The 6,090-nt window shown below is 43.0% G+C and overlaps 1 long non-coding RNA gene across 1 annotated transcript in view; it reads left to right on the forward strand.

The window, feature by feature from the left end:
* Positions 1-6,090, forward strand: part of LOC308586950 — a 28,343-nt gene that overhangs the window by 1,149 nt on the left and 21,104 nt on the right. The window contains exon 2 of the long non-coding RNA XR_014008164.1: positions 583-676. This is a non-coding gene — a long non-coding RNA (uncharacterized lncRNA). The remainder of the gene's footprint in view (positions 1-582; positions 677-6,090) is intronic.

Genomic DNA, 6,090 nt, shown 5'->3' on the forward strand with positions numbered 1-6,090 from the left:
CAGGGGGTTGGACTAGATGACCCTCAGGGTCCCTTTCCAACTCTTTAAGATTCTAGGATTCCACCCTACCAGCCCCCACAGCTCAAAAGTTAAGCCCCACGGCTAGGGCATGGGAATTACTTCATGCGACAGAAGGGAGGAGGTACCTTCAGTCCTGTCTTAGCCTCTCGAAATTTGCATGGATGGCAGGTGTGCCTTGCTGCCCCTAATGCAGCAAGCTTTGCAGCCATGTGGAAAAGTTATGAACCAGACAGGTGCAATCACCTATGCCCAAAAGGCACTCTGCTCCTTTGCACCTTGCCAGGACTTTGAGGTCATCAGAGGATGCCCTTCCCAGGTGCCACGCTTCTCTGGTGCGCAGTATTTGGGGACCCATGCAATAGTGACACTTGATTCTGGACTGCCCTCCATTCTCAAGTGCAAACAGCAGCAGCGCCCATGCAAGTTTTGCCACTAGGTAAACATGGCTACTCACCCAAGTAGTTGACTAAAGTGATACCCTTCGCTTGGCTGGTGCAGATATTAGTATACTGTCTGTTTTTACATTAAATTGTATGTAAATGAAATGTTGTTTTATTGCAGAGGTGAGGAACCTGAAGCCCTTCCAGATGTTACTTGCACTCCAGCTCCAATGGTATGGCCAATGGTAGCCCAGCAACATCTTTGAGTGCCACAGGTTAGCCATCTTTGTCTTTTTGTGTTATTTTAATGCTGTTTCTCATTCTGGGGGTTGTGTGAACAATGAATAACATGTTACAAATAGTGTAAACAGATAAGCAGAGCAGCCATCCCCAGAGGCAGTATGGCTCTGAGTACCAGATGTTGTGGACCAACTACTGGAACACAGAACGTTTCACTAGCTAGATTTTGGTCTGAGCCCTCACACAGCTCCAGTCAATATGATCAGGTACTTGCTACAAGCAACCTCTGCCTGAGACCCTGAGGAGCTGCTGCCAATCAGTGTAAACAATATTGGGCTAGGTGGATAAATAATCCAACTTTGGCCCTGTTCCCCACTGGAACCCTTTTTATTTCTCTGTGTTAGTTCTGTTACATAGAGTTGCCTTGGCAGCTTCCAATGTTCCTAAAGCAATTCTTATGCCTTTCCTCACCCAACCAACACAGCTATCTCCTTTCTTTGAATTTTTACTACCCCCAACTCCCTTTTTAAAAGCCACTTCTGTTTTCTAATTCCTTTCCTGCTTTTTACACAAATTACAATTTTGGTTCCGAGATAACTCTTACTCCCATAGAGACTCAATGAACGAAGGGAAATGAGCGCACATTCTCAGAAAACTTGCTAAGTGGCTATATTGATGTCTGCCTCCACTGTGGGACAGCTCACAGCATGAGCTAACAGCAAGCTGTCTTGCTGGTTCTTGTCATAGGCAGAATTAAGAGCTGATCTAAGTGCCAGGCATCTTTTTGACTTTGTACCACCACAAAACGTAAAGAGCTGACACAAGACTTTTGGCAGCCTACCTCTCGATTTTCTTTCTTGTTGTTGTTATTGCTGTTGCAAGACAGACAGCAATGAACATGACAAGTGTTTTCAGTACAGCATTAATTTCCAGCTCTTCCACAGTATGGCTTGAAACATTAATCTTGCCAATAAGCAGCAAATCAAATCAAATAAAGGAAGATGCTGTGTCTTCGCTTTTCAACAAATTCAATTAGGAAGCACTGAAAGTAAGTATTGGACATTTGAGCTGAAATATTCATGCGCTGGAGTTTCAAAGCAAATATTTATGGAGACCATCCGTAACTTTATCTAAGCAAGAAAACCATGAATGCTAGAAACCTAAATAAATATGAAAGCTGTGCTCTCGCAAATTTCAGCAAGAAATTTCAGGTCTCGTAAAAGTGTCAACTTTTCATATCCCTCTAATATAGAAGGTCCTTCTCAAGTCCAACATCCAGTGCTTTTTTCTGGGGGTACGCATACCCCTAAACATTTTGTGAATCTTTGTACTTTTGTCCATTTACTGTATTTATTTTTTTCAATGTGAACTATAAACGGTGATTTTCTTGAGTCAAAATGAGAGTATCCCTAAACATTTTTTAAGGAAAAAAGCACTGCTGACCGGCTGCAGGAACATAGAGCCAGCGAAAGAGGTTTCAGCTCCCCATACCTGTGTGCCTCTTTTTGAAGCTAACAACAGACACACCCTATATATGACTAGGCCAGACATGCAGTTAAACAAACACTGATACAACCATCAAGCCCAGTTAGCCCCGTTGTAGACCCAAACAATGACTCGCCCACCTGACCAGTATCTCACAGTGATCTTGCCCTTGCGTTTATTGCTCTTATAAAGTCAGCAAACTGGATTTGATATCTTTGCTGTTAGGTTAATCTGTAGTTGAGTCGTGATAGAATCATAGAACTTGTAGAGCTGGAGGGGATTGCCAAGGGTCATCTAGTTCAAACATCTGCAGCAGTGCAGCTTCACCGTACGGCATGTGAGGCTACGGAGAATCAGTTGTGCGTGAGCTGTACCTCTGCAAGATTCACTCTTGCTCGGTTGGCAGCGAGCAATCTTGCCCACACCAGTGTTTTACCTTGCATTATTACATGCTTTACCTCGGAAATGTTTTAAGGCACTAAAGAGAAATGAAACCTCTCCATTTGTCTCTTCAGTGGAAGTAGCTTCCAGTAAGTTGGAAAATAATAATAATAATCATAATTTTTTATTCATACCCCACCCATCTGGCTTGGTTTCCCCAGCCACTCCTCAGATACCTTTTTTGCCATTTGTTGAGGATGTAATGCTGTGGGCAGAGAACCTGCATGTGACTGCTTGGGGGGGGGGCCTGAAATTCAAGGGGGCCAGAACCATCCCAAGCTATCCACTTAGCAGCAGAAGATGGGTCAGTGTCAAACAGGCTCCAATATACACCCAATTCTGGTTGCCACAACATCCTCTTCTTGTTGTTTAAAACATTGTGCAGTCAAGGTATGTCCAGCCAAGAATATGCATGATTACAGTTGCTCAATTTTATTATTTTTACTTTTAATATATATTAACCTTTTCTGCAACAAAGTGGTGCTTAATCTCAGCTACGTGTCCATGAAGTTGAAATGAAGGTGCAAACATGGTGTGGTTTTTTTGTTCATCTGTATATACACACCACAGGGATGCGGGTGGCGCTGTGGGTTAAACCACAGAGCCTGCCGATCAGAAGGTTGGCGGTTCGAATCCCCACGATGGGGTGAGCTCCTGTTGCTTGGTTCCTGCTCCTAGCAGTTCGAAAGCACATCAAAGTGCAAGTAGATAAATAGGTACCACTCCGGTGGGAAGGTAAACGGCGTTTCCGTGTGCTGCTCTGGTTCGCTAGAAGCGGCTTAGTCATGCTGGCCACATGACCCAGAAGCTGTACGCCAGCTCCCTCGGCCAATAAAGCGAGATGAGCGCTGCAACCCCAGAGTCGTCCGCGACTGGACCTAATGGTCAGGGGTCCCTTTACCTTTTTATATACACACCACGAAATAGCAATTGGAATATAAACCAAATAGGAATACTCAGGTGGATACTAGCTATGTGTATGAGAACTCAGAATCTACATTGAACTTCAAATCAAGGAGACTCTGTCTTAACACAGACATGGGGGGGGGGAACCCCTGTGTGCTATGGTACGTAATTGTTCCATTACATATTGTAAAACAGAAGGTCATTTTAGTTATTAAGATGGAAGGGCTGAGAAGACAGCTTCATTGCCAAGGTTTGTTCAACATTCCATATATAATTTAATTGCCCCTGAGAACTTTGTGGAACTTCAAAAACAGAGCGAAGCCAAATTTAAGTCACTTGGATCAGCCGAATTTATGAGCATGAACTTCACTGAGACTACTTGGCTCAGATTTTAAAAATTAATCTTCAGCATTTCTTAAAATAAAATAAAAAGTAATGCAAGTCCCCACTTGGCGTTGTGGAATCCAAAGACCCTCCCCTTTGGGGGGGGGGAACCTATAGCACAGAGGTTTGATAAAAGTCACACACACCCCTGGGGGTGAGGGGTAAGCGTCACAACGTTAAAACCTTATACAGCTTGAATTCACATTCATTTTCTGTTTTGCATTTGAAAATGTAATGACAAAATACTAACTAGTTTGTGAGGAGCAGGTAAATAAGCCTAGCTTGCATTGTGGTTTTCTCCATTATCACCTCCAGTCTCATCTGTCAAGTTTGCTTTCAATAAGCACCATTTCAGCCACTTAAAAAAAAAATCATTTTCTCTCCCATTAAGCTGAATAGTGTAGCTCACATTACTTAAAAGCTGTGCAACTGCAAAGCGTTTTTTGCTTGTTTGTTTGTTTCAGCAGGATGAGAACTCTGGATTATCAATACTTCTCAGTGGAGACAGACTTATTGCAAATTTATCTGCTGTTTGCTTATTATTATAGGCAGGCTGGCAAAAGGCTCATGGAGTACACAGTCAACAGGGCCACTTTCATGCCACTCTACATTTCCTGTTGCAACTCTGATGCCACAGCTTTCCTATTTATTTTAATGTTTCTAGCACTCATTGTTTCCATATCTTGCTTGATAAAACTGACAGTAGCAATACCAAAAGCTGGAAGCGAGAGGGTATAATGTAACAATAATTGAAAAGCCATAATGATTTCCACACTGTAACAGGGCTGGATAATATACTCTTTTGGTATGTATACATTTAGAGGTAAGTGGAATGCTCTCCCCAGGGAGGTTTGCCTGGCGCCTTCATTATACTCCTTCAGCCGCCAGGTGAAAACATTACTCTTCAACCAGGCTTTGGCTAACATCTTAAACCCTTTTAAAATGTGTTTGTGGGTGTGAAGGTTATTGATTTGTGGTGGGGTTTTTTTGGTTATTGCTTTTATCATGTATTTTGTGCTTTTATATTGTGTTCTTATGTTGTGAAGTGCCCTGAGATCTGCGGGTGGATGACAGTAAATTAATAATAATAATAATAATAATAATAATAATAATAATAATAATAATTTAATCTAATCATAATCATAATGTATCTGTTCAGATATTCTGTTCAGAAAAAAATTCTTAATAATGGCAAGAAAGAGAGGGCTTCGTGTAAATTTATCTCTGAAATTTCATTCTGTTCGTCCCTACCCTGACAACAACCAGTCAGAATTCTGTGGCCACTGAGCATTCTCTGTCATGATTAAGCTGCTGCTCTTTTTCTGAAAGATTGTTGTAGTTCTGCAAACCTGGCATTTTCCCGAGCCTGTCAGAACCTTCCTCTTGTGCACGAATGCTGCGACTCTGGCTACATTACACTATCAGCGTATAGGAAACTTGCTGTCAATATATACAATAGTATTTTGTAGTTAGTTAGTTGATAAGTGGACCAGCCATAAAGGTAAAGGTAAAAGTACCCCTGCCCGTATGGGCCAGTCGTGTCCAACTCTAGGGTTGCGTGCTCATCTCGCTCAAGAGGCCAGGAGCCAGCGCTGTCCAGAGACACTTCCGGGACACGTGGCCAGCGTGACTAAGTGGCATCTGACGAACCAGCGCCGCACACGGAAACGCCGTTTACCTTCCTGCTATAAAGCGGTACCTACCGTATTTTTTGCTCTATAAAACTCACTTTTTCCCTCCTAAAAAGTAACGGGAAATGTGTGTGCGTCTTATGGAGCAAATGCAGGCTGCGCAGCTATCCCAGAAGCCAGAACAGCAAGAGGGATCACTGCTTTCGCTGTGCAGCAATCCCTCTTGCTGTTCTGGCTTCTGGGATTCAGAATTTTTTTTTTCTTCTTGTTTTCCTCCTCCAAAAACTAGGTGCGTTTTATGGTCTGGTGCATCTTATAGAGCGAAAAATACGGTATTTATCTACTTGCACTTAGGGGTGCTTTCAAACTGCTAGGTGGGCAGGAGCTGGGATCAAACGACGGGAGCTCACCGCGCCGCGGGGATTCGAACCGCCGACCTTGCAATCAGCAAGTCCTAGGCACTGAGGTTTTACCCACAGCGCCACCTGCGTCCCTGGTCCAGCCATACTACATCCCTATAATTATATCTGACAATGACGAAATCTGTGTATGTCTTGCTATATGAGAAATATTCCTGGAGTATTTTCATTTGAAAAACTGGA

This window comes from Podarcis bocagei, assembly GCF_964188305.1.
Source record: "Podarcis bocagei genome assembly, chromosome: 5".
NCBI classification, from domain to species: domain Eukaryota; kingdom Metazoa; phylum Chordata; class Lepidosauria; order Squamata; family Lacertidae; genus Podarcis; species Podarcis bocagei.